Genomic DNA, 21,210 nt, shown 5'->3' on the forward strand with positions numbered 1-21,210 from the left:
GGGTAGTAGTTACGCCACTCGGTGGCGGAACTCCCATAACTACGGAGGGTGCAGGGGGCGAGGGAGCAACTACAGGGGGTTAACTACTGGGGCCAACTACAGGGGGCTCACTACTGGGGGCTCACTACTGGGGGCTCACTATTGGGATCAACTAGGTGCAACTACAGGGGGCTCACTACTGGGGGCAACTACAGGGGGCTCACTACTGGGGGCAACTACAGGGGGCTCACTACTGGGGGCAACCACAGGGGGCAACTACAGGGGGCTCACTACTGGGTGCAACTACAGGGGGCTCACTACTGAGGGCAACTACTGGGCACAACTACAGGGGGCACTACTAAAATGGGCACAACTACAGGGGGCACTACTAGAAGGGGCACAACTACAAAGGGCACTGCAAATGGGCACAACTACAGGGGGCACTACTTTAATGGGCACAATTACAAGAGGCATTGCATAAGGGGCACTAGTATAGGGGGCATTGCATATGGGGCACAACTACATGGGGCACTACTTTAATGGGCACAACTACAGGGGGCCCTGCATAATGGGCACTACTACAGGGGACATTACATAAGGGGCACTATTACAGGGGGCATTACATAAGGGGCACTAGTATAGGGGCATTGCATTTTGGGGCACAACTACAGGGGGCACTGTATAAGGGGCACTAACTTGATACACACAGTTTACAGGTTATAAACTGTTCCCAATAATCTGGTTCTACACGGACATAAAAACTGTGCAACCTGTCTTGAGCTGAGGTGACAGACTGGCAGGAGCAGAGAGGAGGGTTGGTGAAGTAGATCTGTCAGGGTGGGATGTAATGGGCATTACTGTTTGGCATAATGTGTATTTGGCATTACTGTGTGCACAATGTGCTTTTAGGGGCCTTACTGTGTGGCATAATGTGTAAGGGGCATTACTGTGTGACATAATGTGTTGTATGTGGCGTTACAGTGTGGCATAATGTGAAATAGGGGCATTACAGCATGGCATAAATTTGTTATAAGAGCTTTACTGTATGTCATTATGTGTTATACGTGGCATTATTGTGTGGCATGTGTAAGGGGCATTGCTGTGGCATAATGTGTTGTAAGGGGCATTCCGGTGTGGCATAATGTGTTGTAAGGGGCATTCCGGTGTGGCACACTGTGTTATAAGTGGCATTACTTAGTGTGTCATAATGTGTAAGGCACGTTGCTGTATCATGTAACCACACACCTTAAACGTCGTCTTTGGGTGTGTTTGATCTTTGGGGGGGGGGGGGCGCCTGAAACTTTTTTGGCATGGGGGAGCAAAATTTATAGTTACGCCACTGCAAAGAATTATACTGCTGCCGGGCCCCCTCAACAGTCGGACCCGGTACAGGAGTACTGGCTGTCCCCCCCCCTGATGTCAGCCCTGGGAGCAACAGCCATGTCAAGATCCTAATATCGTTCAGTTTGTGTTCTAATTGTATGGCCGGTTAAGGCAGATTGCGCCACTGCTGAACGAACATATGGACAGAGCTCAACAGCGTCAGAAATGCAATTATGACGTTACCACAGTCGACTGGTCTTTCAAACCGGGAGACAAGGTACTCGTGCTTGTGCCTACTACAGAAAACAAATTGTATGCTCAATGGCGAGGCCCTTATGAGATCATAGAGGCGGTGGGACCTGTAAACTTCAGGGTACGACAGGAAGGTAGAAGGAAGGAGGCACAAATTCAGACATGTAAATCTATTAAAGCCTTGGAAAGAAAGTGCCAGTCAATCCTCTTTAGTGGCAAAGAAAACCCCAGACTGTCAGGTACCCATGGAGGCCACCCTCAGTCTTAGCCAAAAAGAGGAAGTGATGAGCTAAGTAGCACAAAACCAAGATGTATTCTCTGCTATTCCCGGGAAAGACCCAAATCATACAGCATGATATTGTTACTTCTCCTGGGGTGATAATAAATCAGAGACCCTACCATATACCCGAGGCAAAACGGGCAGCAGTAAACCGAGAGGTGGAGGAGATGCTGCACTTAGGGGTCATAGAGAAGTCAAACAATGAATGGAATAACCCCATTGTCTTAGTGCCTAAGCCTTCGGAGGCTTTAAGATTCTGTAATGACTTTCACAAGGAAAATAAAGTTTCTCATTTTGATTCCTACCCTGTGCCCCGGGTTGACGAGCTGGTGGAGAATCTAGCAAATAGCCAGTATGTCACCACTCTCGATTTGACAAAAGGGTATTGGCAGTCTCCTTTGACTGAAGCTGCTAAGGTAAACACAGCCTTCTCTACCCCAGAGGGTTTGTTCCAGTACAAAATGCTGCCTTTTGGTTTGAATGGAGCCCCAGCAACTTTCCAGAGGGCTATGAATAAGTTGCTTGAGCCCCATAGGGAGTATGCAGCTGCATATTTAGATGACATCATCATCTTTAGCTCTGACTGGGAGTCACACCTTCCAAGGGTAGAGGCAGTGTTACAGTCTTTACGGGCGCATGGGTTTACCGATAACCCTGAGAAATGTGCTATTGGAATGGTGGAGGCAAAATACTTGGGATATATTGTAGGCAGAGGGCAGGTTAAAACTCAGCCCAGTAAGGTGGAAGCAGTCCTCACATGTAAATCACAACTCAGAACATTCCTTGGTCTGGTGGGTTATTACTGCAGATTCATATGTGATTTTGCCACTAGGGCGGCTCCACTGACTGAGTGCCTTAAGAAACAATCTCCAGATCAGATAATGTGGTCTAGAACAGCAGAGGCTGCTTGGCAGGATTTAAGACGAGCCTTGTGTGTAGAACCTGTTTTGCAAGCTCCTGACTTTAAGAAGCAGTTTGTGTTGCAGACTGATGCCTCTGGGACAGGCTTAGGAGCCGTCCATTCCCAGGAGCTAGACGGGGAGGAGAAACCCATACTCTATCTTAGCCGGAAATCACTGCCCAGAGAACACAAGTACTCAACTGTGGAACAGGAGTGCTTGGCGATTAAGTGGGCAGTGGAGTCGCTGAAATACTATCTGTTGGGGCGAGAATTTCGGCTAGTCACAGACCATGCACCCTTAAAATGGATGCACATGAACAAGGAAGTAAATGCTTGTGTGACCCGATGGTTTTTGGCTTTACAGCCATTTAAATTTGTTGTGCAGCATCACCCTGGGAAACAACACATAAACGCTGATGCTCTGTCCAGAAGGTTTGTGGGTCCCGAGCTTCCTCACAACCCTGTGGTGAAGCTTGAGGAGGAGGAAGAGGGGGAAGAAGGGGAACTCTGGAGGGTGGTGGAGGGGTGTTTTTCCGGGCGAATAGTAGTAGCCGAGGCAAGTAGCTCGCCTGGAAATTCTTAACTTCACCAAGGTGGTTGAAGCTAAGGGGAGAGGAGTTTTCCAGGGACAGCAGGATTTCACTGGTTTAAATGTGGAACAGCAATTGAACATCGATCCAGTCCAGGTTTTTCTTAAAGGTCAGAGATGAACTGCAGCTAGGCTGATTAGTAGCACCTGTTAGCTAGCTTTAAAAATATTGTTTGTGCACAGGGATGATGATCCTGACAGTGAAGTAGTCGCCCAGGTTATAGGCCCGGGGGTGACTAGTGTTAGGGATCCTGGACCTATGAGTCCACTAAAGAACTGTATTGCTGTTTGGAAGATTCTGTGTACCAGCCTGTAACATATTATTGCCTGTGAACATTGCACTGTCCTGTATTCCTGCCTGTGGTGAGAAAATAAACATCTGTTGGATTTTACCCGGTCTATGTGATTCCTGTCACATTATATATTACATTTATTCTTTTTTTCTATACTCAAACAACCTACAGACCCAAGACCAGTAGGACCAGTATGGAACCTCTGCATCTAACTTCATTTATGAAGTTCCTATTTCTTATAGATTGCAACCTTGCGACAAGGACCCTCTTACCTCTTTGCCTGTTTGTAAATGCCAAGTCTTGATTTATAACTGTGTGTGTTCCCTATTGCAAAGTCATTTATTCATTCTCTTCATTAACCTCCCCTCCTAATGCCCAGCCACAGCACTCCTCAATTTTGTTACCCTCACCCTGTTTGTCCACCCATAACCCTTCTAGATTGTAAGCGCTCACGAGCAGGACCCCTTCCCCTCTGTCATATCTACATAATTAGGTAATCTATGCACGCTAATCATGTATATATGTAAAGTTATGTTTTTGTCTGTATCACTGTGTACTCGTGCACTTCGTTGTATGTTTTACCATTATATACAGCATTATGTACCCTGTGTGATGTCATATAAATAAAATCTAAAAATAATAATAATAATCACTGCAGGTTATGGTTTGTGCTTTCCCTCTACAAATAATTGAAAATACATATTTAATTTATTCCTTATGAATATTAGTCAGGTAGTGTCTATGTGCTGTCACTGGTTCCTAGCATATATATATATGTTGCAATACTGTTTCTGCCCATAAAATGGACTGTGTGCAAGGGACAGGTGCACTTTCAAATAAACAAACCTAAGTTTTATATAGTATAGAGCAGTGGTTCCAACAATTTTTTGAATCACGGCACCCTAGAGTATCATCATTGTCTTCATGCCACCCCTAAGCCAAAAGTTTGTTATTGAGAAATTCAGAAAAAAATGTAGCAAAATAGTAAAGTGAAATGTGCTCCCCTGTCATCCTTAGGGTCAGTTATGTGGTGGTTGATAGGTTTGCATTTCTGTTTGTCCACATATTCACATTACATTGACCATAAATAATTTGATTTGGTGCTGGACCACTAACCTCAAGCACCCCTGCAAGTGTCCTGAGGCACCCCAGGGAGCCAAGGCGCACAGTTTGGAAACCACTGATACAGGGTATTCTAATTAACACTTTAATTAATATATATTTCAGAGCACAACGATTAAAACAATTATTTGACTTTATAACATTCATCCTGGAGCCAAAATAATTTCAGTTTGCCACAAACCATTACTGGCTGCTGATTGTTGAGAACCGATGTATTCAGCAAAATCTATTATTGAAACTCTTTGGTTTTCCTTCTTTTAATTGGCATAGTGTTTTTCTTATTTCAGCAGTTAAAGTTGGTATTATAGTGTAAAGTGTTTTCTCTGATACAGCTGTAAGAATATCTGTACTGCAGTACGCTTGTCTAATTATTTCAGTGCCATGGGGGAAAGCTATGGGAAATGCTGCTATCCATGGTACTTACACTAAATTGTTCTATGATATCTGGGTCATCACATTCAGTCTGTTTACCTCTCTAGGAAATGCCAAAATAAGCCAACATTATGGCAGCAATGACTATATTGTGTGTTTTTAGAACTAAAACATATATCCTGCACGTACCTGTAAACCTTTATTATGTTTACAAATAATTTCTTTATTAAAAGCAAGGGAAAGGTCTACATATATCCCAACATTTCAGATGGGATAAATATAGTATTCACAATGGAGCTCAAATATGTAAAAATAACCTTCCTATTATTAAGGACATACAAATATTATCCTCAACTATAAGAACTTCATGTATTACAAATAATGCTAGACTTCAGCTATCCAAACAATGCACAGATGATCAAATGGCATGCATAATTTTGCATAGATCAATAAATTGCATCTATTAGATATATACTTATATGCAGCATCCTACAAATGGCTATATAGGCAGTATTGTAATCACTCAGACATGGAAGTGATTCAAAATTCGAAAGTTCAGAGGTCATGTGAAGCCATCAATATCAAAATCTTTATCGGAGTACCAATGATATATGTTCCCCTTTTGGTGATTGCACTCACTTGTAATGTATAGGTGTTTTCATAAAACAATTCCTTTATTGTGGTGCCTCAAATTTTTCTAATCTCTCCTCCTCCTTACAGATGAGAATCCAAGACTGTTGACACAAGCATTGGTTCTCACAAAGTTTGCTGCTTCAGTGTTTTTAGACCTTTTTGTCAGATGTTACTATGGTATACTGAAGTAAAATTAAAAGGATTTCATAAGTATCAAAGGCTTTTATTGACAATTACATTAAGTTAATGCAAAGAGTCAAAATTTACGGTTTTGACCCTTCTTTTTCAAGACCTCTGCAGTTCGCCCTGGCATACTGTCAATCAACTTCTGGGCCACATACTGACTGATGGCTGCCCATTCTTGCCTAATCAATGCTTGGAGTTTGTCAGAATTTGTGGATTTTTGTTTGTCCACCCGCATCTTGACGATTGACCAGAACTTCTCAATGGGATTAAGGTCTGGGGAGTTTCCCGGCCATGGACTCAAAATGTAGATGTTTTGTTCTCCGATCCACTTAGTTATCACTTTTGCCTTATGGCAAGGTGCTCCATCATGCTGGAAAAGGCATTGTTCATCAACAAACTGTTCTTGAATGGTTGGGAGAAGTTGCTCTTGGAGGATGTTTTGGTACCATGTTTTGGTTATTCATGGCTGTGTTCTTAGGCAAAATTGTGAGTGAGCCAACTCTCTTAGCTGAGTAGCAACCCCACACATGAATGGTCTCAGGATGCTTTACTGTTGGCATGACACAGGACTGATGGTAGCCCTCACCTTTCCTTCTCCGGACAAGCGTTTTTCCAGATGCCCCAAACAGTCTTAAAGGGGATTCATCAAAGAAAATAACTTTACCCCAGTCCTCAGCAGTCCAATCCCTGCACCTTTTGCAGAATATCAGTCTGTCCCTGATGTTTTTCCTGGATTGTAGTGGCTTCTTTGCTGCCCTTCTTGACACCAGTCCATCCTACAAAAGTCTTCGCCTCACTGTGCCTGAAGATGCACTCACACCTGCCTGCTGCCATTCCTGAGCAAGCTCTGCACTGGTGGTGCCCCGATCCCACAGCTAAATCAACTTTAGGAGACGGTCCTTGCATTTGGCTGGACTTTCTTGGGCGCCCTGAAGCCTTCTTCACAACTATTGAACCTCTCTCCTTGAAGTTCTTGATGATCCGATAAATGGCTGATTTAGGTGCAATCTTACTAGCAGAAATATCCTTGCCTGTGAAGCCCTTTTTGTGCACAGCAATGATGACTGCACGTGTTTCCTTGCAGTTTTAATGTTGTCTTTGAGATTAAGGCCCTGATTCAGAGCCGGACGCTCTGACAAAGCGCTCGCTCTGAATCAGGGCCGTCCCTCCTACTTTTTGGAGCGGCCTCCTGGCCGCTCGCATAGCTGTGGGTGACCACCCACAGCTATAGCGAGCGGCCAAAATGATGGTCACGTTGGTCAAGACCATCGCGACCATCGGGCTTGCGATGAGACCCTTGCGGTAGGGTCTCACTGCTGCAAGCCCTGGAGTGCTTTTGGCTCTATCAGAGCCAATAGCACTCCCACTGACATCACTAGTGATGTCAGTGGGGCCGGCCCCAGACGGTAGGCATCCCCATGGGAACGCCTCCGTCTGGGCAGGCACGCCCACCAAAGGGGGCGTGCTGTCAATCACCATCGAGAGCACGCCCCCTTTGGTGCGAGACCCATAACGACGGCTTGGCAGTCGTTATTCGGGTCTTGCGCATGCACAGGACGGAGCCGCCTCCGTCGTGCGCATGCACACTTGGGCAACATCGACCTGCTTGCGAGCGCTCAGCGCTCGCGAGCGGGTCTGAATCAGGCCCTAAATTCATTGTCATGGCAAAGAGGGACTTTGCAAGTAATTGCAATTCATCTGATCACTCTTCAAGACATTCTGGAGTATATGCATATTTCCATCATAAAAACTGAAGCAGCAAACTTTGTGAAAACCACTACTTGTGTCATTCTCAAAACTTTTGGCCATGGCTGTACATGCCCCTCTCTTAATAATAGTTACTTCCAACCAAGAAAAGGACATAGATTCTGTCATTTTACCTTTTATTTGACAAATTCTAAAATATATAAACTCAGTTATAAAATGTTGAAAAATACACAACTAAAATATCCCCTTCAGAAGTTCTGCAAATAATCCTGCCAGACACTGCCAGAAATGTGTGCATCAAATACAATTATTGCCTCCAGTTAAGGTACCTACGTGTTTCAATTAAGACTCATTCTCAAGGAGGTAGGGACCACACAAGTAAAATCACATTTCTTATTGCCAAAAGGTAGATGACTTCTTCATTTGATTCATAAAAATAACAATATTGCATCAAAAAGGTATAAAAGGTATCTTATGTTTCAAAAGTAAAAACATATAAGGTAGATACACATTAATTATAATTCAAAGACTAATGGGCTAACTTGGATGCTGCTGTGATCGCGTTAGTATCTTTTGCATCTGTGACTTCAAGCTAATGCAATCATTGGAAGCACCAGTCCCATGCTAGGTGAAGAATCTCCACAAGAGTATGGCTAATGTACGCGACAAAGCATCGGAGTCCGAAACCACTTTCTCTCACGGCCATCTCCAAGACTAATCCTGCTCCGTCCCCTCCACTGGAACTAATTTCAGTGAGTCACCAGTTTCAAACATGCACCCAAAATACACCTTTTCAATGAACCCTACCTGCCCCCCTCTTAATCTCTACTTACGTCTCTGCCCTTGACCTGTTGTTCTACCCAGTTCACCCTCCCATTGTTCACCCTTCCTCTTAGTATGTAAACTCTTGCTGGCAGGGCCCTCTTTCCTTTTGTTTGCTCATTAGCACTATCTATGCATACCACTTGTGTTTCTTGTCTTACAGTATGTCTCAAGTCTGTTCAGCTACTCTTATGCTGTGTGCTTGCCCTTAACTTGTGTACAGGCTTGTTGAATCCCGAACTACCTTTCCTCCTTGTGACTCACTACTGCTTGTCCTACCCATGCTCAGAGTCCTGTGTCCTTGTGTAACACTAGGCATATACACTGATCAGCTATAATATTAAAACCACCAGCCTAATATTGTCTTAGTCCCCATTGTGCCACCAAAACAGCTCTGATTCATTGAGGCATGGACGCTACAACAGCTCTGTTGGTGTCCTGTGGTATCTGGCAACAAGACCTTAGCTGCATATCCATTAAGTCCTGTAAGTTGCGAGGTGGGTCCTCCATGGCTCGGCTCTGACCTGCTTTTTTAGATTCAGATTGAGATCTGGAGAATTTGGAGGCCGTCAACGCATTGAACTCTTTGACACGTTCCTCAAACCATTCCTGAACAATTTTTGCAGTGTGGCAGGGGACATTATCCTGCTGAAAGAGGCCACTGCCATCCAGGAAATACCATTACCATGAAGGGGTGTACTTGGTCTGCAACAATATATAGGTAGGTGATACATGTCAAAGTGTCATCCACAAGAATGGCAGAACCGAAGGTTTCCCAGCAGAACATTGCCCAAAGCCTAACATACGCCAGCTTGCCTTTTTCACATAGTGCATCCTGGTGCCATCTCTTCCCCATGTAAACGAGGCACACGTACCCGGCCCTCCACATGATGCAAAAAACAATGCGATTCATCAGACCAGGTCACCTTCTTCCTGTACTCCATGGTCCAGTTCTGATGCTCATGTGCCCATTGTAGGCACTTTTGGCGATGAACACAGGTCAGCATAGGCACTCTGACTGACCTGTGGCTGCGCAGCGCCATATTCTGCAAACTGCAATGCACTGTGTGTTCGAACACCTTTTTATCATAGCCAGCATTAACTTTTCAGCAGTTTATTCTGTGGGATAGGATCAGAGGGGCTAGCCTTCGCTCTCCACTCACATCAATGAGCTTTGGGCACCCATGACCCTGTCGCCAGTTCACCGGTTGTCCTTCCGTGGAATACTTTTGGTGGGTACTAACTAGAAATTAATGTTTTGGAATCCGAACACACCTGAACTTCCGGGATCAGAAGCAATCCGAGCCACAGCTCGCTACTCCCTGTCTGCCTTGGATCTCTACCCGAGCCAAAACCTTGAGATTCCGCTGTCGAATCTTGCGGTTTTGGCTTGGGCACCAATTCAAAAGTCCCATTGAAATCAATGGGCTGACCGCTGATTGGCTGAGAGAGCCATCTGTCACGGCTCTCAGCCAATCAGCGCTTCCCCTTAGGCTTCAATTGGGCAAATGGCCGCAAGATGGTGGCCTCCGCCGCACCGAGTACACCGCCATTTACAGTGCCCACACTGCCGCAACCCCCGCAGTGCCGACATCGATAGCAACCCTGCACTGACGACAACACCGGCATACCTGCACTGCTGGCACCCCCGCACTGAGAACACTGCCGGCACTCCTTCACTGCCAACACCGCCAGCACTCCTGCACTGAGGATGTCACCCCGCGCAGCCGACACTACTGGCACACCCACACTGCCAACACCCCCGCAGTGAGGACAACGCCGGCACTCTCTGTCACAGTAAGGGCACCATTGGTGTATCCGACCTGCACTGTATCCGACCCACACTGTGGGCCTGATTCAGAGCCGGACGCTATTTGCGCTCGCTTGTTCAGAAAAAGGGGCCGGCTATTTAAATTGAGCGCTTGCTCTTTGCAGTCTGTTGACGCCTGTATGTCTGAGCGAGCGAACGAAATATGCGCTCGCTATTTTGTAAAGACGCCCCCTGGCCGCTCGCATCCTATGTCATCTCCGCTATTTATTTGATTAATCGAGTACATCGAAAGGCATCTGAACTGCTCGCAGTGCTTGTGGTAGGATTTTCCTACCGCAATCATGCGAACAGTTCAGGCTAAGAAACAACCAAGTGACGTGGTCGATGATGCTGCTTTGTTAATTATGCACACCCTTAAAACGCCCGTTTTGACCTTTTGGCACGCCTGCGTTCGGATCACCACTCCCCGTTTTCAAGCACCTTCCCCTGTTACCACCCACAAACGCCTCATCCTGTCACTCAAATTAGCAGGCACTCGCTATTTTGCGAGCGCTCGATTTCCGACCGCAATGACTGGTTGGCGCATGCGCATTATGACCCATACGCATGCGCAGATGTGTGAACATCACTCGGAGCGAACGAGCGGCCGCTTGCGAGCGGCTCTGAATAAGGCCCTGTATCCATCCCACACAGTATTCCACACTGTATGCGACCAGGAATGCATTCGACCTGCGCTGTATGCAGCTCATGCTGTATCCGACCCGCACTGTGGACCTGATTCAAAGCCGTTCGCTAAGGCACGATCGCTCGCTGCCGGGCAATTGTTGCTCAGTGCGCATGCATATAATTTGCAGTGTGAGTGCGCAAGCCAGTCTTAGCGATGGGGAATCGTGTGCTCGTAGAGTGCCCGCTACTTTGAGTGACAGTGCCGTTTGTGGGTGGTAACAGGGGAAGGTGCTTGTAAACGGGGGAGTGGTATTGTGGACACAGGCGTGTTAGGCCGACAAAACGCCGTTTAAAGGGTGTGCATAATTAGCAAAGAAGCGTTCCAGCAGCACTTGGACCTCAAAGAAATCAGAATTAGAAACTTCCCATAGGGTTAAACAATTTATCATTTATTGCACATAGATGAACATATAAAACATAAAAATCGGTTCCACCAATAAGAATGACTGCGTACCAGAAAGGGCCTTAGTTAAGGCATGTAAAAAGCATGAAGGTAAATCCCGGGTTACAGTACCACCAAGCCTCAGATGGTTAACCTTCCAGGGTCCCCAATGGTCGCAGTCCTCCCGTTCCACCAACGCATTTATCAAGGTGTGAGAATTAATCGTGGAGAAACCTTATTTATTCCTCCTGTAGCCAATCAGAGGCTTCTAAGGGTGGATCCTTAATTTCATATGAAATACTATATATCACTTACAATAATACATCAATTTACATATATCCATATAGTTCAGAATTTATTTCCTTTACAGGTAGCGCTTCAATAAACGAACATAAATCAACAAAATAATAATAAGAGGTGACTCACATCACTTCCAGTTCCGGGTAGTCTGTCCACCAAACACCGTCCCCAGTGAGATTATAAAGTGATCTTCCGTTTCACTTTATACAAGCCTGAATCGGTCCCACTTTACCCTTAATGGGGAGTAGTTAATAGTGACCTTTCCGACTTTAGCAGTAAAACACCACCATACTTCTTAGCCGCTAAACCGGAAGTTGGAGTCCGTCCCTTCCGATTTCGGCACTCTGTACTCTGTGGAACGCAAATGCGTTCCAAGGTGAAACGCTAAATCCCACAACCGGAAGAGAAGATCAGTCACTTCCGGCTATGGCACATTGATCCGTGGAACGCATTCTGCATTCCAACTCACAGCTGAGTTTGGACAGAGCATGCTTCTAATAATAAATAAATGATGACCTCTTAGGATAACAATTCATAAGAATAAACAAATATATAATACAAAACACCATGTACTTCATATTAGGAGAATAATAATACAACCCTATTATAAATATATAAAATTCTAAGAGTAAAAAACCACATAAAATAAAATATCATAGACTTCATAAACATTACAATAATGGCTAATAATTGCACAAATTCACCCATCGGGACCGATTAACTGAATATAGTGTAAAACTACCCACTTCAATGTATTCGTAACTACTGTAAACAGAATTCAAAAAAAGGGGGGCTTAGAAAAAGCTTAAAAAGATTTAATAAATACATTAAAAATATCTATAAAAATCATTTCAATTCGAATTCATTATTAAGCCCCTTTGGTTCCAATGTTTGCATATCATAAATTAATTTAATTTTGGCTTTGGCTAAAAATACTTCAGTTCCCTTTGTGCACCAGTGCCCCTCCACTTTCTTAAGGCCCACCATCTGTTTAATATTCTTCGTATTACTATTCTGGTGTTCCAGAAAGTGCTTAGAGACTGAGGGCCTCATTCAGAGGCGGTCGTAGGATGCAAGCGGTCGTTCTGAAACAGGGCGGCCGCTTGCATCCTGAACGGCCTCCTCCATGTCGGTCGTTAGGCTGCGGGTTAACACCCACAGCTCTAGCAACCGCTAAGGGTGATGGTCGCGATGGTCTTGACCATCGGGGCTAACGACGAGACCCTAAGGTAGGGTCTTGTCAACCTTAAGCCCCAGGGAGCTTCCTGCTCTGTTTGAGCAAGAAGCTCCCCACTGACATCACTGATGATGTCAGTGGGGCCACCCCCAAATGGCAAGCGTTCCGCCCAGCAAACGGAGTGAGCTGTCACTCAACATCGACAGCTCACCCGGTCTGCTACAAGACCCCTAACGTCAGATCACCCGTCATTAGCCGCGTCTCGCGTATGCGCACGATGGAGCCGGCTCCATTGTGCGCATGCGCAGTGGAGCAACATCGACCCGGTTGCGAGCTCATAGAGCTAACGACCGGGTCTGAATAAGCTCCTGAGTGTTTATCAAACCCTTTCTTTATATTTCGTAAATGTTCTGCCCAGCATGTTTTTAAGGGTCTTGATGTTCGGCCGATATACTCTAATCCACAATCACGTTGTATTAATTATATGCAGTTATGACTATTACAGGTTATGTCTTTTATTTAATAAACCTCCTGTGCCTTAAACTTCACACTATTAATTGTAGATGTTTTGTTTAGGATGTGCTTTACATACACTGCATGTTCCACATTTATTCGTTTTTATTCGGTCAGATTTCTTTTCTGGAATCGCACTTTTAACTAATTTGAGTTTGATATTTGTTGCTTTTCTATATGTAAAGCGTGGTTTCTGTGGAATAATGTATTTTACAATTGGATCCTGTTTTAGCACGAACCAATGTTTGCGAACTATGGCCCTCATTCAGAGCCGTACGCTCTGAGCAGAGTGCACGCTCTGAATGAGGGCCGTGCTCCATTTTCATGGAGCGTCCTCCCGGACGCTCGTATAGCTGTGGGTCACCACCCACAGGCTATACGAGCGTGCTTTGTGATGGCCGCGATGGTCGAGACCATTGCGACCATCGAAATTGCGAGCCGGAGCCTGCGGTTGAGGTTTTCAACCGCAAGCTCCGGAGTGATTTTGGCTCTATCAGAGCCAAAATCACTCCCACTGACATCACTAGTGATGTCAGTGGGCCGGCTTCTGACGGGAGGCGTTCCCGTGGGAACGCCCCCGTCAGGGAGGCACGCCCCCGGCACGCCCACCAAAGGGGGCGTGCTGTCAATCAACATTGACAGCACGCCCCCTTTGATCGGACACAACGAGCGAAGGACTTTCCTTCGCTCGTCGCGTCTGGCGCATGCGCACGACGGAGCTCCCTCCGTCGTGCGCATGCTCAGTGCATAACATCGACCCACTTGCGAGCGGACAGCCACTCGCGAGTGGGTCTGAATCAGGCCCTATATCTTATATTTGTTTATATTGATAATTAAAAGTAGAGATGAATGGAAGTACCGGATGTTTATTCTCTTCCTTATTCTTATATTCTAGAAGATCCTCGTTTATATTTTTCCATCTCATTAATCATTACATTTATCTGCAGATCATTATAACCCTTTTCAACAAATCTGTTCTTTAAATCATTTGCTTGTAGTCTAAATATTCTGTCATCTGTGCAGTTCCTATGCATTCTCTGAAATTGACCTTTTGGAACATTAGATAACCACTTGGGGTGGGAATCGGTATGGAATCCCGGCTGCCGCATGGCCAGCAGTTCGATTCCCGGCAGCCCGACAGATCAGCAGAGCCCGTCAGCGTAAGCCCTACAGCGCTGGAAATCCCGATCGTCCCTAAGGTAAGTATAAACTAACCTAACCTAACCCCCTAACACTAACCTTCCTTAGGGGTGCCTAATCCTAACCTCCCCCCAAGTGCCTAACCCTGATCCCCCCTCTAAGTGCCTAACCCTAACCCCTCCCTTCCCCGTTGCCTAAACCTAAGTCCCCCGGGGGGTGCCTAACCCTAACCTCCCCCCGGGGGTGCCTAAACCCCCCTTCCCCTAGCCTAACCCTCCCGGGGGGGTGCCTAACCCTAAGTCCCCCCCGGGTGCCCTAAACCTAACCCTCCCCCCCGCAGCTGTCCGCTCGCAGCGCCCGGCATCCCTTCGATTGGGATGCCGGGAGCCGGTGTCGGGTAAATGACAGGCGTCTAGATATAGACGCCGGTCATTTATCCCACGCCGGGATAAAGCAGCTGGGAAGCCGGCTGTTGGTATTAAGGCAGCCGGTTTCCCGACTGCATACCCTTGGGGTGATGTGGCTATTAACATTTATATATGAATTGCTATCCGTAGGTTTAAAGTGGTTTCTCGTGGATAAATGTTCCCCATCTTTGTATATCCAGAGATCTAATGAATTGAATTCCTGTTTACTTTTATTAAACGTTAGTTGGATATTTAAATCATTCTTATTTAATATGTCACAGAAGGTTAGTAAATCTTCCTCTTCTCCCTTCCAAACAAATAAAATATCATCAATAAAACTTAAACATATTAAAATATTCTCCTTATATGCATTATTGTTCCACAATACCTTTTCTTCCCACCACACCATAAATAAGTTGGCATATGAGGGTACGAAACAGCTGTACCCTGTTTCTGGATGTAGAACTTCCTGTTAAACAAAAAAAAAATATTATTTTAATATAAAACTTATCCTCTCTTTAATAAAATAATTTTTTTCACAATTCGGTTCTACTTAAATTTTTAAAGAACTCCACTGCTTCAATCCCTGAAATATGTTTGATAATGGTGTACAGTGAGCCCACATCGGCTGTGACCAGGAAGCACTCTTAATCTATTGCCAATGGTTTCAACCTTTTAATCTCATCAATGGTGTCTTTAACGTATGGTTTAAGCATTTTTACTTCAGGTTGTAGAAAATAGTCTACAAAATGTGATAAATTTGCTGTTACTGGCTTTTCACTGTCTTTATGTATTTTTGGCAAAACATACATTACAGGTAGGACTGGATGGTCCTCTATAATATATTTTGCCTCCTATTCTGATATAACTCCCTTCTCTTTTTACTTGGTCACCAAACTTTTTAAATTATTTTCAATTTTATCGTTCGGATTATTCCTTGGAACGCTGTAGGTTTCTTTATCATTTAGCTGGTGCATAATTTCATTGTTGTAATCATCCATATTCATAATAACCACCCTGCCCCCCTTGTCCGCGGGTTTAATCATGATGTCAATATTCTTCTGTAATTTTTCTAATGCTAATTTCTCCTTTAGAGTCATATTCGGTTTCTTATCGTGTTTTAATGGTGATTTCTCAATTTCAGCACATACCAATTTATTAAAGCTGTCTCTAAAACAGCCGCTATTAAAAATGGGATTAAAAGTCGATTTAGGCCTGAAATAATTAGTTCCTTCTTTTGTGTCAATTCTCTATCCTATAAAATACTTTTTTAAGGAAAGATTTCAAATATATTTCTGTATGTCTATGTAGGTATCGAATTTATTTAGTCAATTCTTGGGAGCGAATTTTAGTCCCTTCTTGAGTACTTTTGTTTCATCTTCATTTATTTGCTACTTACTCAGATTGAAAATCTTTGTATTACAATAACTGTCATTCATCGGGGGGGGTTCTATTTTTTTTATTCAGTTTATGTTTTTTCTTACTTAAACATTTTCCTCTTTTCCTTCTTTGTTTTCTCTTATATTACCAGCTACCAATATCTCTTTTTCCATTTCCTGTCTGATCCAGGACATCGAACCTATTCTTGATGAAAGTCTCACTCTTATTATTCCTGGTAGTGAAGGGTGTTCTGTAGTGGTTGGGGGATTTCAGCGGGGCCTTTGAGGAGTATAGTATTCCTTTTGTCTCTCATTGAACCTCCAGTTGGTAGATCTCTCTCTCCTCCCTTCATAGGGCGTGATGTATTCTCTATTTTTAGGTTGTTTGTCATTGTACCAGTGTCTATGTTCTCTATTCGTATGAAAAGGTACAGTTCCATAGGGTTTGGAATTCCTATATGTATTTTTCTTTCGATGTATTATTACGATCATCATCAAACAATTTGTGCATAAAATCACTGTCTGGTGATCTGTGCACAGCTGTCATCTTTGGCACTACACTGCATACTGCCGCTGAGCCCCCTGGGAATCACCCGACCACCAGTTCCTTTATGCATGGCTGGTTGGGTGATTCCCAGGGGGCTCAGTGGCAGTATACAGGGGCGTGCGTGGTGGGCACTGAGGTACATAGACAAACATTTCAATGCTCAATAAAGTTTATTCAAAGCAAAACAAAAAAAACAGTATGGAGACTGCCAGCGCCGGCCCAGCCTGGCAAAATCGATAAAAGTATTTTTCCTTACGGTCTGTTCTAAAGAATGTTCATACATAGTTTCACCTATCTGCGCTTCTATCTGGTGTTAGAAGCACCGATAAACAGAGGAGCCCTTAGCGCCTCTGCTATGCCGCTCACACCTCGTCCTTCATACAACTGGGGATGCGGTGTCAGCGGCACATAATGTCTGCATTTACCGCATATCCCCTTAATGTCCTTTAATACATCTGCCCCAATATTTGTGAGCTGTGAGGTGGTCAAAATTGAGTGAAAGTGAATGGAAATGAATGTTATTGAGGTTAATAATACTCAAAGTATGTGATTTTAGCTTTTTTGTAAATTTTTAGAAAAAACTCCAAAACCAAAACCAATCACGGCGTTTTGGCAAAACCAAAACTGGATGATGAAATAAAATCATAACCAGGAAAAATGGCCCGGTGCACATCTCTTGTACTAACCACTCCATACTGGGGAAACCCCATAAAATCTGCTGTTTTGGAGACCCAGTCGATTATCCATCACAATTTGGCCCCTGTCACTCAGGGCCTGATTCAGCAAGGAATGCACAGATGCAGACGCACGCAATCGTCCAATGTTCGCAGTCTGCGAATGCGTCTGGGTCGCAGTGTGCATGCACAAACCGCTCACTGCGTCCGCAAAAGCGAGCCAGTGTGTTCGCACCCTGTTACTGGGGCGTGTATAAATTGGCCACTGAGATGACGGACGCAGCATGGCGTCCCTCTCTGTGCAAGAAGTCTCTCAACTCCTGCGGCAGGGTCAGGTCTACCTTTACTCTGCGTGCTACTCCAATGTTACTCGATGTTCCCAATGTTTTCTCAGCCTTGCGCATCAGTACGGATGAGAGCGGACGGTAAAGGAGGCGGCATTATATAGTGCTGGGCGTCTGCATGTTTGTGCTGCGATTGCCGTGCGTATGCATTCATTAGTATATTCTCGCAGCTGCCGGGTGCGTGTGTCTGCATCCGTTCCTTGCTTAATCAGGTCCTCAGATCCCTACACTTGCCCATTTTTACTGCTTCCAACACATATATATGTATGTGTGTGTGTGTGTGTATATATATATATATGTACCAGCATACAACAGCATTCCATGCAAGAAAAATAGACCATGCTCGCCCTACCGATGTGTCCTGGTGTAACACAGGCACATATACTACCGATGTGTTCTGGTGTATCACAGGCACACGTACTACCGATGTGTTCTGGTGTATCACAGGCACACGTACTACCGATGTGTTCTGGTGTATCACAGGCACACGTACTACCGATGTGTCCAGGTGTATCACAGGCACACGTACTACCGATGTGTCCAGGTGTATCACAGGCACACGTACTACCGATGTGTCCAGGTGTATCACAGGCACACGTACTACCGATGTGTCCTGGTGTATCACAGGCACATGTACTACCGATGTGTCCTGGTGTATCACAGGCACATGTACTACCGATGTGTCCTGGTGTATCACAGGCACATGTACTACCGATGTGTCCTGGTGTATCACAGGCACATGTACTACCGATGTGTCCTGGTGTATCACAGGCACATGTACTACCGATGTGTCCTGGTGTATCACAGGCACATGTACTACCGATGTGTCCTGGTGTATCACAGGCACATGTACTACCGATGTGTACTGGTGTATCACAGGCACATGTACTACCGATGTGTCCTGGTGTAACACAGGCACATGTACTGATGTTTCCTGGCGTATCACAGGCACATGTACTACCGGTGTGTCCTGGTGTAACACAGGCACATGTACTGATGTTTCCTGGCGTATCACAGGCACATGTACTACCGATGTGTCCTGGTGTAAGTAACACAGGCACATGTACTGATGTTTCCTAGTGTATCACAGGCACATATACTACCGGTGTGTCCTGGTGTATCACAGGCGCATGTACTGATGTTTCCTAGCGTGCGTATGCTACCCATGAAGAGCTGACTACGGCCCTGATTCAGACCCACTCGCGAGTGGCTGTCCGCTCGCAAGTGGGTCGATGTTCTGCACTGAGCATGCGCACGACGGAGGGAGCTCCGTCGTGCTCATGCGCCAGACGCGACGAGCGAAGGAAAGTCCTTCGCTCGTTGTGTCTGATCAAAGGGGGCGTGCTGTCGATGTTGATTGACAGCACGCCCCCTTTGGTGGGCGTGCCGGGGGCGTGCCTCCCTGACGGGGGCGTACCCACGGGAACGCCTCCCGTCAGAAGCCGGCCCACTGACATCACTAGTGATGTCAGTGGGAGTGATTTTGGCTCTGATAGAGCCAAAATCACTCCGGAGCTTGCGGTTGAAAACCTCAACCGCAGGCTCCGGCTCGCAGTTTCGATGGTCGCGATGGTCACGACCATTGCGGCCATCAAACTGCACGCTCGTATAGGCTGTGGGTGGTGACCCACAGCTATACGAGCGTCCAGGAGGACGCTCCATTTTTATGGAGGGCGGCCCTCATTCAGAGCGTACGGCTCTGAATGAGGGCCAACATCTTGTGATTTTGCCAACTCCTCATGGCTCGTAAATTGCTACATGAAACCCTATGGGAGTTATGTAAGGACTGCGATTTCAGAGGCAGCAGGATTCTGGTGATCTTGGCTGAAGACGTAAAGCGGCAATAATATAACTGGCAAAGCCATTCTGGTTTTAATTTTTAAATGATAGCCACTATAAATCTGCAGCCGATGTTGCTGGAATCCTGCTGCTTCTTAAAACTCAGGGCCTATTACATAAACCCTTATATGTCTATATCATACCACTCACTGAGAAATATGTCAAAACACTGTGACTAAGAATATGTTACAGTACAGCAACACAATAGCAGGATTATAAGGTTTTCTTGATTTTTTTGGTGTATGCTATGGCTTTATATATAGCATGCATTTCTGTGCTCTGTTCATTTGTACTCCACGCCATGTACAGTATTTCTGTCTTACAACTTAAACAGAGTTGTATAAACACTGGACGCTTCTCGTAGGAGTGTAAGGCTAATAACCAGCAACATGGAACACTAGTTACACAAGTGCAGCCTAACCATAAATGGGGTGTTTTATAGCTCCACACTGCTGAATAGTAAGTGCTACACACTCCTGGACAATGTTGCTAGTGGCACTGCCTTGTGTGAATAATAATGGAACATTGTCCATGTCACACAAACATGCTTTTTACCATTCAGAAATCCACCTCTTTAGAAGTGCAGTAAGTAAATGGGCATTGCACTCTTCTACAAACACGCAAAGCATATGCCAGTCGGGGCGGCCACAGTCGCTCACTGTTTATCCGTCGGCAACAGTCATCATTAGTGTCGACATTTACACCTACCCCATATGCTGGGTGTGCAAGAGATCTGTCTGAATAGGCATGCCTACGCCATATGCGCAACTCAAAGCAGGACGCAACACTGACTACATGACTATAACACACCCACAAACACCCAATTCTCAGATGGAGAGAGGCGGGTGAGATCCATTCAACTCAAAATCGCCCAGAGATACGCAAAGATGTATAAATTCACTACTGTGCTGTTTGCTAACATTCGCTAAGAGCGGCCATATACAAAACCGAGTGTGACTCGGGCCGCCTGTGTGCAGCTTTATAGTATTTCTATAAGCACCTTGCACCTTGCACAGTGCAGCCACATTATTTCCCCATCTTCCAGGCACTGAGGGTCTGAAGCTCCTGCATTGCATGTACAGAACAAAGTGATTGACAGGCAAGTACGGTTTCTGGGCCGTAACGGGGGTGAAGACTTAAATGCGGGTGTGCCGCCACCATTTCGGAGGCATGTCTCAGGCTGCAACTGCGATCCCGTACACAGTTGAGAGTGCTCCGGCATCTTACTTCTGATGGGCATTCTGCCTGGCCGTAGCGTTACTCAGGAGATAGATTATCTATTGATGGGCGTCCAAAGATTGCGCCTTTGTACACAAACGGCGAACTTGAGACTCCTCATGTGGGCAACTCAATACCAGGGCCATAATTAGGGATGTGCGACCACACAGAGCATAGGGTTCTGTGGGCAGTACCATTGCTTACCCATGGCCCTTGCTTCTGGCTAGCAGGGTGCCAGTATTTTTGTGGCAGTGCTGCCTGTAGCTTCCTTTAGACGCCATATGCAGACACCCTGCCGTAATTACAGCTGCACAGAGTGTCTTCGAGACTCTCA

At 45.4% G+C, this 21,210-nt stretch overlaps 1 protein-coding gene and 1 long non-coding RNA gene across 3 annotated transcripts in view; one reads left to right on the forward strand and one right to left on the reverse strand.

Annotated features, from left to right (window-relative positions):
* Positions 1 to 21,210, reverse strand: part of LOC148524971 (uncharacterized) — a 113,775-nt gene that overhangs the window by 87,080 nt on the left and 5,485 nt on the right. For both annotated transcript variants that reach the window (XR_015878329.1, XR_015878328.1), the window contains exon 2: positions 15,264 to 15,344. This is a non-coding gene — a long non-coding RNA (uncharacterized LOC148524971). The remainder of the gene's footprint in view (positions 1 to 15,263; positions 15,345 to 21,210) is intronic.
* The window catches only part of LOC148524972 (uncharacterized), an 89,023-nt gene that overhangs the window by 33,733 nt on the left and 34,080 nt on the right, over positions 1 to 21,210 (forward strand). The gene's annotated exons all lie outside the window — the stretch shown is intronic.

Source organism: Taudactylus pleione, unplaced genomic scaffold (assembly GCF_031769625.1).
Source record: "Taudactylus pleione unplaced genomic scaffold, aTauple2 ptg000114l, whole genome shotgun sequence".
Lineage (NCBI taxonomy): Eukaryota > Metazoa > Chordata > Amphibia > Anura > Myobatrachidae > Taudactylus > Taudactylus pleione.